General features: G+C 31.6%; 1 long non-coding RNA gene across 2 annotated transcripts; it reads right to left on the bottom strand.

Moving 5' to 3' along the window:
• Positions 1–1,907: 1,907 nt before the first annotated feature.
• Positions 1,908–25,880, bottom strand: LOC134707626 (uncharacterized). 2 transcript variants are annotated; one of them, XR_010105738.1, is made up of 3 exons: positions 25,755–25,880; positions 3,571–3,658; positions 1,908–2,688 (listed from the first exon to the last, which is right to left on the bottom strand). It is a non-coding gene; the product is annotated as an uncharacterized LOC134707626 (long non-coding RNA). The 2 variants fall into 2 exon arrangements; XR_010105739.1 differs by lacking the exon at positions 25,755–25,880 and adding an exon at positions 4,226–4,634.

The raw sequence follows: 25,880 nt of genomic DNA on the forward strand, positions 1-25,880 counted from the left end.
AATACTTTTTTTTGACGATTAAAATTTCATGATTCCGACTTTGGAAACCGGCCTAATAATTGACAGTAACACCAAGGATATTTTTACGTAAAAACATTACAAATTGAAAAATTACTGCACCCCATGTGACATATTAAAGAACAAAAAATGTTTTGAGTTCGAAAATTATTATACCCTAATGTGCACTGATATGATCTTTTTAGCTCACCGGACCCGAAGGGCCAAGTGAGCTTTTCCCATCACTTTGCGTCCGGCATCCGTCGTCCGTCGTCGTCGTCGTCCTGCGTCCGTCGTCGTCCTGCGTCCGTCGTCGTTAACTTTTACAAAAATCTTCTCCTCTGAAACTACTGAACCAATTCAAACCAATCTTCATCTGATTGATTCCTAGGGTATCTAGAATAAAGTTTGTGTTTTAATTCCCATTTCATAAAAAAAACATGGCCGCCATGGCTAAAAATAGAACATAGGGGTACAATGCAGTTTTTGCCTTATAACTCAAAAACCAAAGCATTTAGAGCAAATCTTAACATTTCCATTGAAATTATCGTTACAAACTAATTGAATAAGAATGTCAAAATACTAGTACGTTGTGAGTGGGATACACTTCCTTTTTTATAACCAGTGTTTAAAACCTTGACTAGAAAATATTTTTTTTTTCCCAAAACATTTGATCGAATTCAACTGTAAGATTATCTAGCCCTGAAGCTTTATTTAATTTTATTGCATTAATAGCCGAATTACATTCTTCCATTGTTACTTCTGCGTCACAAACTGATTTGTCTACGAAATTTGATTTTTTCTAATTCAGCTTCACAAATATAATTTTCGACTAGATCTTTCTTTTGACATTTTAAATTGTACAGTTTTTTTATAATATTGCTTCATATTTTTTTAATTAATCGGCCTGATCTGTTTATATGATTTCTTTCTCGTCAGTCAGTTTATTTATCGACTTGTTTTACCTGTCGCTGTTTTTCTAAACCTGAAAAATATGCATTGTTTTCCCCATATTTAACCCATTTGACTTTGACCTATTTATAACCTGTGCACCTCTAGCTTTCGTTGTGTATATCTTATCTACTTTTAATTTTAAATCTTTTATTTCTTCATCTAAATATGCATCCTCCTCAGGTCATGCATCTCTAAACCGATTTCCCTCCTTCAGTTTTTTTTCTAGTTCACATTTTAGAAAGTCTTAAGATAATTAGCAATTATTGTTTATCAGATAATTGAATTTAATGAGGCTACTGGCGTATGTTGTTTTTGTATTATGTGTTTGAACTATAAACACTGGACACTTTTAATTTGCAAAACACTCATTTGCAAATCCGCCGCCGCCTCAAACAAGAGCTACAATATCATGTATATAACCAAAATGTGCGGAATTACATGGGATTCAATAATTTCATTTGTTTTATACTATTACTTTCATATTTATTTTGCAATTTGAATTATAAAAACATGGGATTTTCAATATCCCATGGGACAGGGCAAAATCCCATGGGATTAACCGTTATCCCATGGGATTTTGGTTAAATCCCATGGGATTTTTTTTGGTCCCATGGGATTATTGTAGTCCCATGGGATATTTGTTGTCCCATGGGACAAAAAAAATCCCATGGGATTTTTATTATCCCATGGGATTTTTAATATCCCATGGGACAAAATAAAATCCTATGGGATTAAAATTATAAATATATATATATAAATATAAAGTTATGTGTATGTTACAATGAATGCTGTTTGGTAGTAAAATGTTTTAAATGTATACAAGTTTTTTTTATATTTTTTATATATATATACATATATATAATTTTTTTTTTAATTTGGTCACAAACATGTTTTTTATTTGTTTATATGACAATAAAGATTAGTCTTATTTTGGAATGTATAATAATAATATTTTACAGTCAAAGAATAAAGTTCTTTCACTGAAACAAAATGATGAAATTTCTAAATAAATGAAAAAATATTGTTTTGAAATCTTTGTCTTGTTTATTCTATTATGAAAAATAGAACTGAAAAAATATTTCATATTCTGACTGAATAGTTCACTCTTTTCATGAGGTAAGATTTTCTTTGTTATAGGTTCATTGCAATACTTGTATAGGCAAACAATTTGAATTATATATACCTTTGTGGTGTACATAATAGTATGCTTATATTTGCAAATCTATAATATAAACACTTTTTGTTAAAGTTTTTGCTTTCTTTATTCACAGCTTGCTATGTACAATTATTCAGTCCACTATATAAGAGTGAAGTCAATAAATAATTTCATTCACTAGAATATTCCTGCAATTCTTAGACAAAATATTTTTTCAATCTGTTCTTCAAAGATCTTCCTCTGTACATCTTTAATGAATGGAGAGATTCAAATGAGAAGACAAAGCAAGTTTATTTGGACAACAACATTCTAATATCTTGTTCATTCGTTCCATCTTTCAATTGATAATTACATTGTTGTATTTATATGATCAAGTTCTTGTGCATCAATGATCGTGATGATATGACTCCTTTTTGTTTATAGTCATCATGTTGAAATTTCCTCTTTCAAATAAATGTAGGAAAAAACATGTTCCATTTCAAATTAATAAAAAAGTCGCACCATGGAGAAAAATATCAGCTTTAAGTTTTCCGTTCAGTATTGATCTGTGAATGATGACCATGAAAATTGAGATGTCTGACCTACAAATACACAAACTCAAAAATTATCAGTGAAGAGATCAATAAAATGGCTATTTTATCATGTTTATGATTAATATGATAAACTTTCATTTAAATATTCAAGTACTAAATTACAGAAATCGCTTACATTTTATAATAGTTTAGTTAAAGTACAGCTTATTTAAAATCATAATGAAACATATAGGCCACCGATGAGTTAAATAAGATATTACATTTCTAATGCCAAAAAATGGCATTTTTGCACCAAAGGGAGATAATTTGGAGCTTTTTCAATGATATATGCATTTTAAAAGTCATCTGGGGCCAAACCCAATTGATTGTTTTGAATAATTTGGTGTACCATATGATAAAGTTATAAATAAAATGAGTTATGAAAAAAAAATATTAAACATTTTTCTGAAATTGTTATACCCTAGAGCCTCCTTAAATGTCATTTGATCTCTATTGGAGAAATGTCTCATTGGAAATCAGACTGCTAAGTGTTTCTTATTTTTATATCAACCCAGCCATATTATACCTGTCTAATATCAGGAGCTTGTACATAGTCCAGTGGTTGATGTTGGTTCATATCCTTCATTTTTATTTTTCATAATTTTTTGTTTTTATAAATTAGTCTGGTATATTTGACGTTTGAATTGATGCTCTGTTAGTCTGTTTCAAATTTGGTTAGTGTTGACTTTTATAGATTACTATAACATGTATAGGGTTACGGGTTTTCTCATTACTTACAGGTCATCAATGGCCTCTAATAAGTAATTACAATTCTAAAATCCACTAAATTGAACTCTGATGGATAGTTTTCTCATTCATCATACCACATCTTATTTTAATAAATATTAAATCATTATTCAAGGACAAAAACTTTTATAACAGTGGACTTACCATTTAGGCTTTGTTGACCTCTGTAAATCTTATTTTGTTGATAATTTCTTCTTTTTATAGTTTCCCCTTTATCTTTCATGTTCTTGCCCTACACATAAAAGTTTAAACATCATTTAATGACAAAAATAACTACTACATGTATTACATAATTAGTAGGCAACTGAAAATTTTGTCTTATTTGTATATAAAATCAACTTACTCATCATTCTTGCCGTTCATTATCATGAATATTATCATTATTCTATGAATATGAGGTCACAGTAAAATTAACCTTGGCAGGCAGACATCTTTTTTTATATGATACCTTGTAGTCATTCCATACAACAAGTAGACCTATGCTTAAAAAATCTAAGGCCAAAATTAAAAATATGTTTGTTTCCCCTCCCCCCACACGGGTCAAAAATAAGCGCCCGGGTCAAAAAATACTTTCCACAAAAAAATCGAATTTATTTTTTTCCTGAAAATAATTTGTTTCCATTTTTGGAAAGTGCTTGAAAGCAGAAGGATTGATAATCTAAATAAATACACTCAAATTGAGCACAAACAACTGATAAGTGGCCTGGACTGGACAAGTCAAACCATTCATGTGACCATGCTATGACAATCACATCCAGTTAAAAAAAACTAGAGGCTCTCAAGAGCCTGTGTCGCTCACCTGTTAATGTGTTTACTGATGTCGGCCATCTTCGTTGGTAGGCGGGGTCATTAGACACTTTTTTTTTAAAATAGATACCCTAGTATTATGATGGTGGCCAAGTTTGGTTAAATTTGGCCAAGTAGTTTTAGAAATGATTTTATACAAGTTACAAAAATGACGAAAAGTTGTTCAATATTGACTATAAAGGGCAATAACTCCTTAAGGGGTCCTCTTACAATTTTGATCATGCTGACTTATTTGTGATCTTACTTTGCTGAACATTATTGCTGTCTACAGTTTATCTCTATCTATAATAGTATTCAAGATAATAACCAAAAACTGCAAAATTACCTTAAAATCACCAATTTTAGGGCAGCAACCCAACAACAGGTTGTCCAATTCAACTGAAAATTTGTGAGGGGATATATCTTATTCTGATGGACATTTAAATCTTAACATGTTCTTGGATTAATTTGCACTTCTCATGAGTGCAAATTAGAACCACACTTTTTTTTGTCGTAGAATCACCAAATTTGGCAATAATGTACCTCTGGGGATAAATAACACAATACAAAAAAAAATTTGGTGTGGCTCGCCCGGTTCGGCAACTGGAGTGAAAATAGTGACAAAATCCTGTAGGATATTTTTTTCTCCCATAGGATTTTTAAAAATCCTACAGGATTTTGAGAAATCCTATAGGATAAAGTCATAATCCCATAGGATATTTTTTATATCCTACAGGATATTTAAATCCTAAGGGATTTATAATCCCTTAGGACAACAAAAATATCCTATAGGATATAGTTTCTCCCTTAGGATTAAAAAAATCCCTTAGGAAAAATAAAAGCATTTCCTATAGGATATTTTTTATCCTACAGGATATTAGTCTAATAAAATAATCCCATGGGATTAAACATATCCGATAGGATTAATAAATATCCTAAGGGATTTCATTACAGAAAAAATATCCTGTGGGATAAAAAAGAATCCTAAGGGTAATAAATAAATCCTAAGGGTAATAAATAAATCCTAAGGGAGATTAAAAATCTTAAGGGAGATTTAAAATCCTATGGGAGATCAAAGCAACTCATAAGAGAGAAAAAAAATCCTATGGGAGAAAGAAATATCCTATAGGAGAAACAAATATCCTATGGGAGAATGAAATATATTATTAGAGAAAAATCTATTTGTGAACAAAACCAAAGAACAGAGAATAGTTTTATATGTTTTTGTAGTAGGTAAGGATATTATTTTATTGGAGCAGACCAAATATTCCCAGATATTATTGTTTACGAATTGTTAATTTTTCTACCAATGACACAAATTACCGATAAGTGTACTGCAAACATAGAGCTTGCATTGAGTTACTGCTACTGGTCCGTTTGTTATTTTATGTTTAGTATTGCCATTTGCGTAGTTTCTTCTGTTACCTATTTCTACATCTGACTCTGGCTTCTTTTAAATCGAGTTTTCTCTTGTTTAATGCATTTTGGTTGTTTATTCCTCATTTGCTAAAGGAATAGGGGCCGGTTGAGATATCAAAAGTCATGAGTATACATCCATCGCCTGTCTCAAAGCAGAAACCTTTATCCTTTGGTAATCTCATGTTTTTTTTTCAATTTAAGTTCAAAAGTGCATTTTAGTGTTTAGTGTAGCAACCATTTCACTGAACTATTATACATTATTGTTTAGTGACCAAAAGAGGCCCGCCTCTATATGCGGAATTTTCTTTCTGCATAGAGGACTCATCATTTTGAACTCATCAGGGTTCCTGTACTCAACCGACTTGTTAGGTACTGAGACATGACTGTGACACCATCTGAACAAACTGTGAATAAAATCAGAAGCAATTGTTGGGGCTAAGAATACCACCAGCTTTGCATTGAAAGTAATGACAAGACAGAAACATGCGTCCAACGGGTATATCCAATACACTACAATTACTTAAACAACTTTGAAAATCGTACATAAGTGTTTTTTATTTTTTTATTTAGTATAGCTTGCTTTCCGTGAAGATATTTTTATTGTGGAGATACCTGGATAGATTTGCCAGTAACCATACTTCTTCGAGTGTGTCCTCAATATGCATGTAGTATTTGCAACTGAAAATGCCGCTTAAAGTACAGAGAATTTCAATGTTGCTTCTTTATATGGTTTTATTTTTTTCAAGCGGGTGCAAATGCAAAATTCCATTGAATTAAAATAATTTTTAATACATGTATTTAAAAAGAATTGTCTGCAACAGTAACACAAAATACCAATTTGATGTCTTGTAAAATGATTTAAATATATGAAAAAGATGTGGTATGATTGCCAATGCGACCACTTTCCACAAGAGACCAAATTGTCACAAAAATAAACAACTTTAGGTCACTGTACGGCCTTCAACAATGAGCCAAGTCCATACCGCATAGTCTGTTATTCAAGGCCCCAAAATGACAATGTAAAACAATTCAGTCGAGAAAACTAACTGCTTAATTCATGTTACAAAATGAACGAAAAAGTCTGTTTTGTATATTTTTTTCCTTTTTTTTTCTTCGAAATGTTTTAAAACTTTCAAATGTGAGGCTCTTATTTTATCAACACTTTAATTCTGGGACTATTATACTAACGTAAATATAATAGTCCAAAAATTTTATTTTTTATTTTTCTTAAACAGTGACTGATATATATTGTAGGCAAATAATTAAGAAAATTCAGGTTATCAAGGAATGTTCACATTTTGTACATAAATCAGGCCGTTAGTTATCTCGTTTGAATTGTTTTTACATTTGTCATTTCGGGGTCTTTTATAGATGGTGACTATAAGGTTAGGGTTTTGCTCATTGTTGATTGCATATAGAAATAAGATTGTTATATATGCCACTGGACGAACACTAATTGTGAATATTTTGATGGGAAACTATTGAGTATCAAAGTTCCAAATTAATTTCCGGATTTATTTTCTTTCTCGGTATTCAATAACAGAAAGAAAAAAAAATTGCTTGTCCGCTAAATAGGGGTATTCTTGTTAAACATCGTTAAAAAGATGTGTGTCTAAGGTGAACGCCACAAGAACCCTGTAATACTAGTACGAGAATATAGCATGTAAACATTCCTTCTTTATGATATGGTTGTTTTGGAAATCTTTTCATACAACTCATGTCGGCGCTAACATGTCCTTTAGTAGTTAATTTTTTTTCCAAAAATCCAATTTCACGTTTCCGCATTTTCGTGCATTACTTTTCCGAAATAAGTAGCGGCGTTTTTACGTTTCCGCAAATTGGTATTACTTTTCCAGAAAAAAAAATGACGATTCCGGGGGAAAAAAAATACGTTTCCGCAAATAAATATCTTTCTTTTTCGGGAAAGAAATTACTATTACGGAAAAAAATTAATTAAGGTTTACCTGTTGATTGAAATAATAAAAAATAAATATTTATCAAGTTAAAGGTCATCATAACAAAGTCTACAGTAGTACATATATGTTCCGGACCATATGAGTATTTGGACCATACGCGTATGGTCATGACCATATGGGTATATACTCATATGGTCCGACCATACGCGTATACTCATATGGTCCGACCATACGCGTATACTCATATGGTCCGACCATACGCGTATGGTCGGGGTAATTAAAAGGTTTACTTCTAGTTGTCACGTCATTAAAAAGACACTACTGGCCAAAGGTAATTTTATTATAGATCTATAAAAAAAAATTAATAACAAGATAATAAGCAGTTTCACACAGTAAATTTCATCACTTGTCAAAACTACAGTATAAAAACTTTTTTTTTGTTCATTTTTCGATGTGTAATTACGAGTGAATTGCAAAATGTCGACCTGGGAAGATAACTTCTCAAAATATCTTAATGAACTGTTACATAAGAAATCAATTATTTTACTATAAACTGACGTAAAAGTCGACAGGATAAAGAGTCTATTAATTTGCTTACTTTTGAAACTTTATATAATTAGCATTTAGTAAGAAGTGCAATATTCAGAATTTTTATACTAATACGTTTTTTGTTGTTAAAAAATGAATGACGTAACCGGCAAGGACCCTAGTTTAATTTTCTAAGTTTTCTGGTGATATGATGCACTGTAGTCTTGTTACGATATTGGAGATCTAGAGCTTTTTAAAATCATCGTAGACACATCGGAATGACCCATGACCCAAGAAAAGCTATGGTACCGTATGGAAGTAAATGTCATCCTACGCATACAAGCAAGAATACCATTAGCAATGAAAAGTAGCTTTGGCATAATTATTTAATGCTATTTGAATTGTAAATAATCCAATTGCATGTAGAAATCATTTTTTTATAAAGTTTTCTAATGCATATTATTGAAAAACAAATACCTATATGGTCCAAATAGTCATATGGTCCGGCCCGTCAATAACCAAACGAGTATCATACTCATATGGTCCGACCATACGCGTACGGTCGGACCATACGCGTATGGTCGGACCATATGAGTATACGCATATGGTCATGACCATACGCGTATGGTCCAAATACTCATATGGTCCGGAACATATACATTTACCGTTTACTAGTTTTGTATTTTGTTCAAGAAGGAAGTCCATCTTTTCCTTTTCATATTTCTGAACGTTTTTTTTTTAAAGTTAAGAGTTATCATCTTTATGCAAAATTGAATGATTTCGTATACTAGTAGTATAACGTTTTCTGTGTCTCTTAGATTTTTTTAAGAATACATTCTCGCATGCTTAAACATGATAAAGAAAGCACGTCAACTGTTTGACTCGTGAAAATATTTTTCAACTTTTTAAAGCTTCATCTGTGTGATCGAAATTGTCGAAAGATTCTTATGAAAATTTTGATAAAAATGATGCAAGTCAGGGACCAGACGATATGATATAATTGGCACTAAGGAATGAATTATAGAAGTAAACTATTTCAAAACAAATAATTCAATATTTTATATTAATTACATCTTTAAGTATTACAAGATATAATGTTTTATCGACACGTGTCACGTTCAATATTGATTGCAATCTGTGTAATCGATTGAAATTCATGATCATTCAACCATGGACCGTTTATCACACACGTGTGTACAAACATGTTGACTATGAATATGTTTTTTTGGCGACCATTTTTTCGTCATGTGTTCGGTATTTCAATAGACCACTTTCGAGTTCATCCGTCACCGGCAAAAACTCGTCAATTATACACGCCTTTATGACGTCATTTACCAGATAGAGGGGCTCGCCTGTATCCCTGCACTATTTACGTTCATCAAGCGTCTTAGTGATCGTCTTTGTGCAGGATAAACTAGAAATAATGGTTGCTCTGTAGGTACTTACTGACATTTCCCTAATGACAGCAGTGTTGATTGTCAATTTTGAGAATTCAATTTGCCGAAAATTTCGTACAATATAGAATTATAGTTTTCCAACCACTCGCTCAACATTGGAAGGAAGTGACGACGCCCCTAAACGCACAAATGACGATGATAAAGGCGCGTATAATTGACGAGTTTTTTTCGGTGACGGATGAACTCGAAAGTGGTCTATTGGTTTATAAAATAAATTATGGATATCAATAGGTCAATCGGAAAAAACACCTTAAATACTCCACTTATCATAAAAAGCTTCACAAATTCCAAGAAATGGTTTGACACGAAATAAATATATGTATCTGCTTTTGAACTATTCTATAATATATACATATAAACACATATAAAATATATCATCTACATCCGATTTCACCTGGATAGATGCACGCTTGATAAAGCTAGTTGGTCTAGCGAAATATTGCGTTTATTTTCATCATTTTGTAAATATTTTAAACATTCTTATATTTACATATTAAATAGTGTGTTAAAATTACATTGTTAGGCAATCTATAAACACATATAAACATATATATAACGTTAATTAAAACTGCGAAAAAAACTGAATCCATTTGTCGGTAAAAAACGGACAAACGAAATTGTAAAAAATATATATTATCTTTAAAATGTATTAGTATATTTATTCTAGTTTATAAATCAAAGGTTGATCACCAGCAGTATGTGTGCCTTACTAGTTTAATGTCGTGGACTGTGATGTATGCTGTCACCTTCGAGACTTATTTGCAAACGGTTCGTTAAAATAGAGGGTCAGGATGGGGTCGATGAATAGAGAACAATGAGTTAAAGGTGCCGAATAAAGGGAAAAAATAATGACTTCAGAGACATTGAGAAAAAAATAAGGAATAGAGAATGACGAAGTGCTTATATACAGAGAACACAGAAAAAGACTGAAAAATTATAGAATTAAGGAACCCGTACAGGTCCTCATAAAATTGACACATCTTATTTTCACACCTAGCAGTTTCATGGTGTCTGCGTATATACACATAGTGGCCAGCGTACATCTTCAATGTTCAATGAGGTGTGAAATTTTAATCTGGTAATTGAGATTAAATATAAAAGATGAATATAATGATTATTTCATAAAGTGTCGCATATTGCTCTTATAGTTAAAACAAAAATCAATAACCAGCCTTCATAGAATTACGAGATACTAACTTGACAATACAATTAATTAAAATATATATAATTATGAATTAGTTACAACAAGGATATGTAAAGTTAGACACACATCTTTATCAATGAAATCCACACGATTTGTATAGTGAATCTTTGATGAAATTAAAATAATATCCACATTTGATATAAGTAAAAAAATGAACCAATAAAATCTTTATTAGAATGCTTATATTCTGATGATAGATATTATAATTAAAATTGTCAAGTGAAATGATCTTTTTAAAAGAAATTAAGGTATATATAAGCTTGTCATATTATTTGAAGCACATCACAGTAACCTCTATGTGTTCATTCTGTAATAGCAGAGACATATATACACATATGTGTATATATGTCTCTGGTAATAGTCAATATGTTCACGTGATTTAAAAAAAAGTTCATATCGGAAGTCTATATATAAAGGACAGATTATTAAAATATGTATTTCGTTTTCCACACAGTTCGTACTACACAATTTACAAAGCCTATCATTAAATGGTATCTGCGTTATGGAATATCGTTCCGTCTTAACGGCAAGCGAAAATTATGATTTCGAAGATAAAAAATATGAAGATGTTAAATAAAAATATTTAAAACCTTTTTCACAAACTTTTTCCCAACGTGTACGCTTGGAGGATATTTTTGTGACTTTCATCCTACTAATAAAAACATGTGCGACTTTTCCCTCAGCATACATGTGAATCATGGGATCCGTAGAAATATCGCAAAAGGACCTCCTTAGTGCACTAAGAACAAAAATGTGCACTAAGGACCTGGTGGAATGGTACAACTATCGGAAAGGATATGGCATGTAGAAAAAGACTTTGTAAAAATTCGTAATTTCAAATTTTATAATTACGTCTTTTTTAATTTGAAAGTTATCTAATATTTTCTCGACACATGCCTCAATCAGTTGATTGTCACCTTTAGTGTGTAATCGGTAGAAATCCATGTTCGCTCAACCCTGACCCGTTTATAATCCACTTGTATATACCGATTTTAACCTGTATCAGTGTATATAAAGTGCGAATCCAGCTAGTTCATTTTTAATAGGTCAAAATTTAATATACCACTCAACAAAAAACGAACTTTATAAGGTGCTTAAGACCAAAAAGACAACTGCGCCCGGTGATGACCGTATAACATATGAAATGTTCAAGCATATGCCTAAAAGTATGAGCGATATTATGTTACAATTAATAAATAAAGTGTGGGTAACTGGTCAACTTCCCCACAGCTGGAAACATGCAAATGTAATCCCTATACTAAAACCTAATAAAAATAAATCTGACCCTAAATCCTACAGACCGATTTCTCTTACATCAATTTTTTGTAAACTAATGGAAAGCATGGTTAATGTTAGACTTAAACATCTTCTAACGGAGAAAAATATAATAAATGAAACACAAAGTGGGTTCCGTGAAGGTCGCTCCACATTAGACCACTTACTGCGACTTGAGACAGACATTAAAAAAGCGAAAGTTCGTAAACAATTTCTACTAGCCATATTTCTCGATATTGAAAAGGCATTTGACTTAGTATGGCGTTTTGGTCTATTAAAAAAGTGCAAAGATTACGGTATAAATGGGAGATTATTTAACTTCATAAAAGACTTTCTGCAAGATAGAAAAATTCAAGTTAAAGTAAATCAAGAATCCTCAGACGAATATGATCTTAACAATGGTATCCCGCAAGGTAGTGTTATCAGTCCCACATTATTAAACATCATGATTAATGATCTAGTAGGTCTGGCAAAAAAACCCGCAGTAATGTCACAATTTGCTGACGACAGTGCTATGTGGTACCGAGGTGGAAATATTAAACATTTAACAAAAAAAATGAAAGAAACCCTTAATAACATAAGTGCATGGTCTAAAAAATTGGGTTTTAAGATATCCAAAACCAAAACGATAGGAGTAATATTTGGAGATCGTCATGTTTTTTCAGTTAACCTAATGCTAGATAACGAACCAATCAAATTCCAGAATCATGTCAAGTTTCTTGGTCTCATATTTGATAGAAAGCTAACATGGAATAAACACGTAAACTATTTACAAGAAAGATCTAAAGCAATATTAAACGTTCTAAGGTATGTTCAAGCAAATAATTATGGCATGGGTACTGATTCTCTTCTCATGCTATACAAATCTCTTCTTAGATCGGTACTTGACTATGGATGTCAAGCGTTTAATTCAGCATCTATAACTGTAAAATCTAAATTAGATATAATACAAGCTAAAGCTCTTCGCATAGTGTTAGGGGCCCATAAATCGACCCCGTTAGAAACAATACTAGTCGAGTCTGGCGAAATGCCATTACAATTAAGAAGGGACCACCTTTCTCTTAAATATTATGCTCGTACTAAACAAAATCCATCAAATCTAGCCAATCAATTAGTAGATGACTGTATTGAATATCAAATTTATAATCATAAATGGAATGACCATAACATACCTTACGGATTCAGAGTCCAAAATCTACTTAAAGATAACGAACTAGACAAAATAAAGTTGGTTACTAAAAATATTCAAGATCCACCTCCATGGATAATAGGTCAAGCAAAAACATCCAGTAACATAAAAAACAGTCTCAGTAAAAAAGAAAATCCGCATATCATTAAGACTAAAGCGTTAGAGTACATCGACAATGCATATAAAAATCATTTAAAAATTTACACCGATGGCTCAAAAGACCCAGCTTCGGGTAAAACTGGATATGCTTTTCTAATCCCATCAAAGTTGATTGCAAGCTATAAACGAACGTCAGACAATGTTATTTCTATTGAATTTATTAGAGTGTTTTAAAACCAAACTTTCCTCCGTAAGTTATCAAAGCTTTCTCTTACTTTATCTATTGTTTGAGCAAGCCGGCTAAATTAAGGCTTTTCAGCTAATTTCCTAATGCATGTACAGCAAAACTTTGGTTGGCTTGCTTGCTTTGTTTGTTTAATTGTTTATACAAACTTTGTAAATAAGATTTACATTTTTAAACAATATGAATAGGCATAGTTTAACCTGTATTTTTAATATTTGAATTACATTGGGTGTTATCATAATGATTATCCAATAAAAGAAAAGCAAGCAAGTCAACTAAAGTGTTGCTCTACATGCTTAAAGAAATGAGCTGTAATAGATTAAAAAAAATAATATTATACAGTGAAAATGCACCGCATATACAATACTAATGATTCGCTCCACAGTGAAAATGAAAGAATATTATCATTATTCGACAGTAAACATGACTAGCATTACGAAATCGTCATAGTGGAATTTAGTTAAATATGAAGAAACTGAATGACAAAACATATTCTACGTTATACAACTTTATCAATTGTATTAAAATGAATATTTTTGACTGCAACAACATCTCACCTGTTAGTTATAAAGCACCTGCACGATCTGTTCGTGAAATGTCATAAATATTCACCTATTTTGGTATATATTTCACAACTGGATGGCTTTAGGCGCGATAAAACCCCGCTCGCTTATCTTACTTTGCTTCATTTTCTTCAAAAATTAAAAAAAGTTCGTCTGTTTATTTATCATTCTATATTAGACATTTATGGCATATACAGTAAAAATGATATTTTAGGATCCGCACTTTACATACACTGTGTATATGGTATTTCAAATTGTTCTCTTTTTTTTGTTTCTGCTGTGTTTTTTCTGTCTGGTATTATTTTTACTTCTAAGGTAATAGAATCTGTTAAACTCTTTTCAGCTTGGGAAATTTTTATCCTTTTAATTTTAAAAAATACAAATAATTGTAAACACTTCACGGAAAGGTGAGGATTGCTTTTTGGTTGCTTAACGTCCAGTGGCCAATACTTCATTCATTTTCGGATGTCAGGAACCATGCCTCACCGAAAGGTTTTTAAAAGGATAGAACACAGGAAAATGCAAAAAGATTCTATTGACTATCTTTGCTGCCTAGGTCTCTATATAATGATTTATGTTTTATGGGATACTAAACTCCTGTTCTACAAAAACAAATATATTCAGTTTAAGTTAGGTTTTAGTCTGATCTAAGTTCTGATGTGATTTACTGAAAATGTTTCACTCTATTGATAAGAGGCAGTACCAAACATGTTTATCTTTAACATGTGGTCAGGTTAAATACATATAGGGTTAAACACTTTCCTCGACATGTTTAGGAGAGGAACGTATTTATGGTTCGACCTTGTTTACAAATGCATTACAAGTATAAATATGTGTAGCTTGGTGTTTAGGCCCTAAACACATTTTTAGACTGTAAATATGACCTATTTATTTCTTACATCTACTTCAATTTTAACGTTTGTGGATAGGTGTTTCATTGACAGCTATACCACATCTCCTTTTGCTTATTTTTGTTGTATACATTATTTTTTTTCATTTTCCTTGTCTTTTAAAAAATATTTATTCCATTATAAATTTTTTTGATGCCAAAAATAAGAATACGAAGAGTTATTTGTTAAATGCTATAACTAAGCGAAGTAAAACAACCATTAATAATTGTGTATAAGAGCATTATATATATATTTATAAAATATTTAAAATACAAGCAGACATACCATTTGTGACACCAATTTCATTTACTTCTTAAAGTCTTATATTTCCACAGTTGTCCAGTTCTTTAGCGTCTCTTAATAATGTCATAACGGGCTTTAGAGTCATATGATTAAGTTAACTAAATTATTTAGTTCTCCCACATTGTGAATTGTATATCTTACACCACTGCTTATTACATTATACAATAAAATGGTATTCATCTTCAATTGTTGAATAAAGATGAATTGTTAAAAAAAAAAGCATTGACATCAGTTATAAGGTTATCGTTCATAGAAGAAAGTTATGATTTGTATTCTCTTTTAAAAACGTAATATAGTATTTACCACTTGGAGTATTTCTATATTACATTTCTAATCGGATTATGAAAAACCCCACGGACGCCACATACCCTCATGTGTCTCTCAAGGTATAATGATAGTATCTAAACTCTTGTGTTTTAAATAAGGAAAAGAAATCGCAAAAGCTTTTTTTCTCAATTTGTATCTCCAAATTGGCTTCTTTAAATAAACAAAGAAGCTTACATAGCAATTTCCTTAGAAACAAAATAAATCAAAGGCGAAGTAAACACAAATTTCATTTTTTTATTATTCTTGAATGAATGATCTTTATTCTCATAAACCAAATACATAGTTACAGAGAAGATATTACAATAATATATATAACATATATAAGATATAGCATGTGTGAAATACAAAATTAATATGATAAATATTTACACAAATGATAAATAAACATATAGTTGTATTAACCAGGAGGATAGACTTTCACAGAAATAGATTTAATAAATCTACAAAGTTTCTCAAGTTCAACAGTATTTTGGGTTGAACATACTTGTTTGAATTTGATAACATTTATATTTTTAATACAATAATGAGGTAAGTATTTGCATCTTTCATCTTTGAAATAATTACAAGACATGATATAATGGTATTCATCACCAATGTCAGCTGAGCCACAAAGGTGACACAATCTTTCAGATCTTGGTATGTTGCGCCACCTTCCCGTCTCAATGGGCAAACGGTTATTCCCACATCTAAATTTACATAAGGTTATTAATAAATTTAATGGTAAAACTGATAAATAGTGTTCAAATTTAAAAACATTTTTGTACAATCTATAACACAGCCCCTTGGGCGAAGTGTTCATTTCTGTTGACCATTCTTGAATGAACTGATCTCTTAATCTTTGCTGAACACTCAATACAACCCAACGTTTCTCAAATAAGTTGTGACTTTGCCATATATTTGACATTCCACAGTCATCAAAAATCATTTAGATACAGGGAGAAAAGCAAAGGAGAAAGGTTTTCCCCTTGTCTAACTCCTGTTTCACAAGCAAAAATATCAGAAACTTCTGAATTATGAACAATTTTAGATTTGACATCATCATACATATTTTTAATAATTCTTAGAAATTTTCCGTTCACATGGTTTAATATCAGTTTAAAAAATAATGAGTTTCGATGGATAAAATCAAAAGCTTTTTCGAAGTCGACAAATACACACAATAATTTCTTCTTTTTCACCCGCAATAATTCAAATAAAGCATGTAATGAAAAAACATGATCTGTTGTGGAATAACCTTGCCGGAAACCTGCTTGGTTTCCGTTTAAGATGTTATAATTTTCAATAAAATCCCCAAGTCTGTCGTTAAGAATTGAAGTGAAAACTTTCCCAAGACAAGACAAAAGTGTAATCGGTCTATAATTTTTGGCGTCTAATTTACTCCCCTTGTTTTTGAAAATAGGTATTACATTTCCAATAAGCCAAGCCTCAGGCAAAATTCCCGTATCAAATACAATATTAAATAAATATACATAAATATCAACCATACAATCAAGAGAAGAAGCAATATATTCATTAATTACTTGGTCTTCACCCGGTGATTTACTATTTTTAGCTTTTTTTACAGCTTTCAAAATTTCCTCCCGGGTTATTGGACAATTCAAATTTTCATTTACTGTATCAGAATTTACATCGTTTTCTATCAAAAACTCATTTTCGAACTTATTTTTGTTTAAGTCCTTGAAAAAATCAAATAAATTTTGCAGTGAAATATTGCTTTTCTCTCTTTTTCTACCTCTATTGAACAATTTCCAAAATTCTTTGGGATTTTTTGTTTTCAATCCCTTCATCTTTTTACTCATTTCAGTATTATGATTCTTAATATTAACATCCATAACTTTTTTATAATGCAATTCACTTTGTCTAAGTCGTTCTTTAAAAATGTTCGACCCATAATGTTTGTATAACCTCTGAGATTTTCTAAATTCTCGTTGCGCTTTTTTACAATCTTTATTGTACCAGTCTTTACTAAACTGGTTCTTTGAGCACTTAAACATAGTTTTATTAAATGTCGAAGTTCCGAATGTTGCCTTGGCAGATTCGGTTAAAGTATCACAAATATCAGTAACAATGTTATTCATATCATATTTAGTAACATTATTTACATCATTTACATATGCAGACAATCTATTACATATATCATCAACCTTATTTCTATCTATATTGTTCTTATACTCATTACATTTTTCATTTTTCCATTTATTTACTCTTTCGTCACCACAACAAAGTGGTTCTGTTAACAATTTGTCTTGTATGTCATTATTTGTATACAATTGAAGAGACAAAGGAGAGTGTACATCTGAAAATAGTTTACAAAAATTTAACACTTCAAGTTTACAAATGTAGTATAAAAAATGAGTAGAACTCAAAGCATAGTCAATAACGCTAGAATTTCTACTAGTTGGACTACCTGTTTTGTTTTCTTCCAGTCTACCGTTAAGAATAAACATTCTGTTATTTTTACAAAAATCAATAAATTTTCTTCCATACCCATTTACTACAGTATCTATACTATTTCTCAGTCTTGGTATACCAAGTTTATCTAAAACATCAACATCACTTAATTCATTATAATCTGTGAAATTATTTTCAAAAGAACTATCTTTATCAATATTATAAAAATCAGACAAATTTCCCGTGCGACTATTAAAATCACCAAGCATGGTAATATAGTTTGTTTTACTACAAAAATTTTGTAATTCAAATTCAATTTCAGTAAATGCATCTTCTGATGTATATGAAGTATTTATCGGTGGGATATATATAATTCCAAAAATAGCATCTTTTGGTAAATCTAAAACTTTTTTGTCTATACTAAACCAAAGTACAAATTGGCAGTCTGACTGAATATATTTAATATACTTGTCTAAGTATTTTTTAAAACCCAAAGCAATACCACCAGATTTGTGATTTGCTAGCTTCTTTCTGTTTTTATAATGAAAAATGAAATTATCACAATCTATTTCGTCTACATCATCTAGTTTTGTTTCTGTTAAACATACAATATCATGGTTATCTAATAATGACTTAAATTCAGGATACAAAAGTTTTGTTTTTATACCACATACATTTAATAAACTTGAAATTATGCCACGCTAAACCGTTAGGTTTATTCAACAACAACCATTAATTAATCAATTAGTAACGATCAAAAGACAAATGTTTATTGGATAAGGTTGATTGAACATGGTGATTTGGGATTTTGCAATAAGCCGTTGGTCACGTGCCGAGTGGCACGCGTTTATTAAAAAGTCATTTAACTTCAAAATTACAATATCTATTGATACCAAACTTCATAGATATGAGGTATTAACTCATATCCTCTTATATTCATGTTCTGTGTAATCTTAAAACATCGTTTTAGTGCAAAAAATATTCTTCTTAGTACACTAAGAAATCCTTTGCGATATTTCTACACACCGGTAAATCATGTGGCTTATTCCTCCCATCCCGTTTATTAAAGTAAAAATGTATTACATGGTTGAGCAATATCGGGTAGTTATAATTTATGAATGCTATAGAATTCATACAGATTAAAGATAAAGAATGAGAAGATGCATCTTAAGTACTGTAGTTTGACTTAGTCATGAATTGTGGTTCCATTTTGCAGGCTTTACCTGAATCGTTTATTCCTTCTATAGTTCATGAGTGGAATAAACTTGATACAAAACATTTCAGTGGCAACTCTATAGCTAAATTTGAGAAAGAATTGAAAATAAAAAACAACATCTTTTAGTAGGAAATTAAATATTAATTTATCTTAACGCAATTGCGATGTTCCGCTTTATTCTAAAACTATGATTTTTTTCCAGCTTATATTACAAATGACCTTTCTTGCCAATGTGTGTCAGATATTGTGTATCGGTGCGTCTAAAAAAAAAAAACACTGGACTTCCTGTGCGAATGGGGACATTAAAAGTATACCCAAGACAAGTTATAGATATGCATTCTATAGAAAAATTAATTTTTGATCTTATACTTTTTGTTTTGAAAAAAAATCAATTCAATATTTGAGAAGCTATTTACAAAAACGTTAAATAAACTTCTCTTTTTATTTCAACTTTATAATGAATCTCGTCCTCAATTTCACCTAATTTTACATAAAGTATATATAATAAATAAAATGTTCTCTCTATTATATTAAATATTTTGCCATCTACCAATTTCAATAGACATTTTTTTTATTGTGTTCCAAGTTCTAAATCTACAAAAGAATAACTATTTTTGTAACATTGAATACCGAAGAAAGCTTCGCAAGTTAGACTGTTTTTTGGCATAATTGTTTTTATTCCACATTTTGTTTAAAAAATATATTTAGCCATTAAAACTCATTCTTGTCCCGTATGACATTTCCTGAACGAGTGAAAATCTGAATTAATTATTTTATTAAGCTTATCTTTATTGCGATAGCCTATTTTTGAAAAAAGGGTATAATTTTAAATTTTATGAAGTAAGATTCATACCACCAGAGACATTTAATATACTAGTAAACAAAAGAAACGACACAAGGCAATACATTAATCATATAAAATTAGATACAAAAGCTTTGCTCATTGTGGAAAGCCGTAAGGTGACCTATAGTTGTTAATTTCTATGTCATTCGTTTCTTTGGCAATCATGCCACATCTTTTTTTTTTTTATATAAATTTGCGTTCATCAGCTTCATGTGAACTTTGGTGGAAAGCAAATAGTTTGAAGTTGTCTCATTCACAATCGAACTACATCTACTTCTTTTTATTCTGTCCAAAACCGGGAATTATAGCTGCAATAGTCATTGTTTAAAAACAACAGCATAAAGCATCGTAGTGGCCATTTTAGCCTGTGAACTAATTTTCACTTTGGTAGGAATGAGGGGGAGGGGGGCTTTACTTTTTCAGCAAGGTTAAGTTGAGCGGATTAAGTCAAGAGTGGACAATATTTCTGTTCCCAAGTTTAACCTTTGGGTTCGAAAAAAGGGAATAATAGTAAATAGTGATGAGACAACAACCCAACAACACAGAAAATCAAGAAATTAAAAGACATTAAAAGTTAACAGTCATTTGTTTTTTTTTCTATTATAGAGAGATCCCTATACACCTTATCAAGCCAAAAAAAAGTTCCATGTTTAAATAAAGTAAGGAGCTAATTTCATATTACCTGCCATTAAAAATATCACAAAAGGCACATATATATTTTGTGTGGATGAAAAGTAACCATACCATGTTTATAATATCCATTCGTGGAAATCAAACTAAGTACATGAAATAAAAATCAGTACAAGGAAAATACCTCTCTGTTTATTAACTATAGAGTTGATAATGAACGTTGAATGTCAAGACTTGTCTAGAGACAAATTCCAGTTCAAATGTTATATGAATATGAGCCGTGTTCTAGACTGATAGTGTCGAGAAAGATTTTTAACGTGCTAGTTCACAAGGTAACACTCCGCATTAAGACATCATTTAGCAACTCGAGCATATACCAGTCGAGGTTTTTTTTTTACAGATATATCATGTAATGGAGGGGAGGTGTAATTAAATTATTAATGCCACTTGCTTAGCGGAGGAACAGCAATTTTAAATTTTGACGTATTTGGTTTGACCCGGCCGGGATTTGAACCCACGATTTACCGCACTAAGTGCAAAAAACTAAAATGCAATAAATAACCCAATCTCAAAGAGTTCTCCCTTTTATTTAAGCCAACAAAATGCATTTAACCAATTGATATTATTGAAAACTGTACTTAAAAAAACGATGGTCGATTTAAGCGTAGATTTCATGCACGAACGCTTTCTGCACATTTGGTACTCTTGCAGCAATCAAGTGAAGGATCCATGTGTGACTAGCTGTTGCAAGGCTAAACTCACGAAGTTCTTTTTTTTATCCAATATATCCTTATTTTGCATTACCATTCCAAGTTCCATGTCCATTCTCCCAGTCGACCTTTGATATTTACTATGAAAAGCCTACCTATTGTATTTATAATTAATGTGTTCTCAGTATGAACATACATGAAATATTTGCCCCAGGACGTAAAACTAACAACAATTTTTAAACAGACTCATTAATAATTAATATCATGAAAACCATATAAGAAGGCAAGATTTGCACAATCCTATACAGTAATATTTCCATGTATCCGTTTCGATACTTATGGAAACTTTGACGACCCTTTTCAGGGTTGCGTTCAAAATCCTAGCAGCTACGTAGTGCGACGTAGATTTATGACTATTGAACGAGTAGCTAGCTTAGCTGCTATTGATATCTATGTAGCAGCTAGGCTAGCCACCCGTTCAATAGTCATAAATCTACATAGCCCTATATAGCCGATAAGATATAGAACGCAACCCAAGGTCGTATTCAATATCGTAGCGGCTACGTAGCTGGTATCAATATCTATGTAGAAGCTAGGCTAAATACAAAGTATCGTAGCCGCTACGTATTGATCAATATATATGTAGCAACTGGGCTGAGTTCAATATCAAAGCATGCGGGTACGAAGCGGCTACAAAGCTGCTATCTATATCTATGTATATTGGTATTTCACAAACGTTAACAATCGTTAACGTTTGTAAAATACCAACAAAACTGACGAATCCATCTTAGATCACAATACGTATCAAAATTAATCCTATGGGAGAAAAAATAATCCTATAGGACAAAGTTAATCCTAAGGGAAAACAAAATATCCGACAGGACAAAATTTATCCTAAGGGAGAGAAAAAAAATCCGTTAGGAGAAAAAAATATCCTATGGGAGAAAAAATATCCCACAGGACAAAATAAATCCCTTAGGAGAAAAAATTATCCTAAGGGACATTTGTTTTTGACAAAAAGTCGTTCATGATAATCCTATAGGATAAAAAAAATCCTATCGGATTTAACACTTTTTTTGAAAATCCTACAGGGTTTTAAATCCCATAGGATATTAATTTTATCCCATAGGAGATAAATTTTCCTATAGGATAAATAAATCCGATAGGATTTATATATCCCGTAGGATATAAAAAATATCCTATGGGATTATGACTTTATCCTATAGGATTTCTGAAAATCCTGTAGGATTTTTAAAAATCCTATAGGAGAAAAAAATATCCTACAGGATTTTGTCACGGTTTTCACTCCAGTTGCCGAACCGGGCGAGCCACACCAAATTTTTTTTTTGTATTGTGTTATTTATCCCCAGAGGTACATTATTGCCAAATTTTATGATTCTACGACAAAAAAAAGTGTGGTTCCAATTTGCACTTATGGAAGTGCAAATTAATCCAAGAACATGTTTCTTGAAAGATTTGCCCTAAATGTCTTAGTTTCAAAGATATTAAGCAAAACCTGCATTTTACCACTATGTCCTAATTTTAGCCATGTCAGCCATTTTGTTTGGTAGGCTGGGTCATCGGACACATTTTTTAAACTACAAACCACAATGATGATTGTGGCCAAGTTTCGTTAAATTTGGCAAAGTAGTTTCAGTGAAGAATATTTTTTAAAAAGTTGATGAAAAGTTGTTAAAAATTGACTATAAAGTGCAATAACTCCTTAAGGGGTCAACTGACAATTTTGGTCATGCTGACTTATTTGTAGGTCTTACTTTGCTGAACATTATTGCTTTTACAGTTTATCTCTATCTATAATAGTATTCAAGATAATTACCAAAAACTGCAAAATTTTCTTAAAATAACCATTTCAAAGGCAGCAACCCATCAACAGGTTGTCCAATTTGTCTGAAAATTTCAGGGCAGATAGATCTTGACCTCATCAACAATTTAACCCCCATGTCAGATTTGCTCTAAATGCTTTGGTTTTTGAGTTATAAGCCAAAAACTGCATTTTAACCCTATGTTCTATTTTTAGCCATGGCGGCCATCTTGGTCGGTTGGCCGGGTCACGCCACACATTTTTTAAACTAGATACCCCAAGGATGATTGTGGCCAAGTTTGGTAGAATTTGGCCAAGTAGTTTCAGAGGAGATTTTTGTAAAAGTTTACGGACGACGGAAGCAGGACGACAGACGCAGGACGACAGATGACGGACGCCAAGTGATGAGAAAAGCTCACTTGACCTTTTAGGTCAGGTGAGCTAAAAAGAACCTGCCTTCCTGGTCAGTTTACAAAGGGTAGACCCGGGGGAGGGAAAACAGACATTCTTTTAAATGTGGCCTGATAAAATGACAAAACCAAGAAAACTTATCATTGACCAAAGAACAATAAAATGCGGTCATGGTATATATATGAATCTGCCATTCAGACATGCACACCTTACAATTGTTTCATATCTACCAAATATAATCTACCTGTAACTTTAAACATATGATAAACTGACAATGCAGTGTTTAATTGACCAATGAACCATGAAAATGAGGTCAAGTTCATATAAAATATGACAGACAGCTAAGTGCATCTTACAATTATTTCATTCACTAAATAAAGGGGCCTTATTGCTTACAGTATCCGGAAAATAGACCAAACCACAAAAACTAAATATTTTCAAAGTTCCTTATACCCTGCCAATCTGTTATGGTTGTGCCTGTTCCAAGTCAGGACCCGATAATTCAGTGATTGTCGTTTGTTATGTGTAACATATCTGTTTTTCAATTTTTTGTACATAAATTAGGTTGTTAGTTTTCAACTTTCAACTTGGATATCATGTGTTAAATCATGAATCTGAAAATGCATCACACGGTATAGCTGACTTATTTAACCCTGAAACCAAATTTCAGAAATCATTCTATTGTAGTTCCTAAGGAAAATGTGACGAAAAATATTCATCGGACGGACTGACTGACGCAAGGATGGATGGACAGACAGGGGTAAAACAGTATACCCCCCCTTTTTTAAAGTGGGGGCATAATTTTAATATGGGGCTATAAAAACCCATGCAAGATGTCAAAACAAAAAGAAGTAACCTAATTCTTACTTGTTAGGGGCTATTTATTTATTGTCGGTTATACATATAACAATACAACATATTAAAGGTCTGTCATGTCTGTAGAGCTTTTACCCGACATAGATATAGGAAGATGTGGTGTGAGTGCCAATGAGACAACTCTCCATCCAAATAACAATTTAAAAATTAAACCATTATAGGTTAAAGTACGGCCTTCAACACGGAGCCTTGGCTTACACCGAACAACAAGCTATAAAGGGCCCCAAAATTACTAGTGTAAAACCATTCAAACGGGAAAACCAACGGTCTAATCTATATAAACAAAACGAGAAACGAGAAACACGTATATATTACATAAACAAACGACAACTACTGTACATCAGATTCCTGACATATATGACAAACACAATACATTTGTACATGAAACATAAAGCTCATCACTGAGATAGTAGTCTCAGATAGAGGGAGGCGGGGTCAACCAAACTCCCCTATTCAATCTGAATGTAGGACAGAAAGTCACAGTCAAAAAGTCACACACTGTCACAGGACAAAAAGCCACATTTTAGTTTTGAGATTATTTTTCTTTGAACAAGAAAACACTCTTTTTGTATTTTTCTTGAAGTTTTATATAAACATGAACATGATGTGGCAACTTTAAATTAAAATTTATTAAAAACAAATAAATCAGTGCATTAGGTTTGCGCACACTACCATTACATTTGCACACAAAAATCACTAAGTTTAAGTGCAGCTTTTGATTACATTTGCACGCATTTTTTAACATGTAAATATAAAAAAAAAGATATAGTATGATTGCCTTTTACAGCTGACTTTGCGGTATGGGCTTTACCTCGGGCTTTGCTCATTGTTGACGGCTGTATGGTGACCTACGGTTGTTAATGTCTGTGTCATTTTGGTCTTTTGTGGACAGTTGTCTCATTGGCAATCATACCATATCTTCTTTATATTGGCTTATGGTTGAAGGCTGTAAAGACCTCTAGTTGTTAATGTCTGTGTCATTTTGGTCTCTTGTGGACAGTTGTCTCATTGGCAATCATACCACATCTTTTTTATATTTATGAACAATTTCCTAAAACTAAAAATGAATATATGTAATAAAAAGAAGATATTTCAAAATGTTGTCAACAAATTGTTTGTGACTTTTTGTCCTATCAACTTTGTTACTTTATGCCTGAGTTTGACATGTGTTTGACTTTTTGTCCTGTGACTTTTTGTCGGAATGTCCTGTGACTTTCTGTTCGTTTACCTTCCATCTTAATCAGTGAACTGAATAATTGTTTTTTGCAGAAGTCCGAGGAGTGTTAAAAAATCACATGTGCAAGTTGAGAGTCAAAACTTACACAGGGACACAATATTTTTTCAGAATGTCAGC

This window comes from Mytilus trossulus, chromosome 2, assembly GCF_036588685.1.
Source record: "Mytilus trossulus isolate FHL-02 chromosome 2, PNRI_Mtr1.1.1.hap1, whole genome shotgun sequence".
Taxonomy (NCBI): domain Eukaryota; kingdom Metazoa; phylum Mollusca; class Bivalvia; order Mytilida; family Mytilidae; genus Mytilus; species Mytilus trossulus.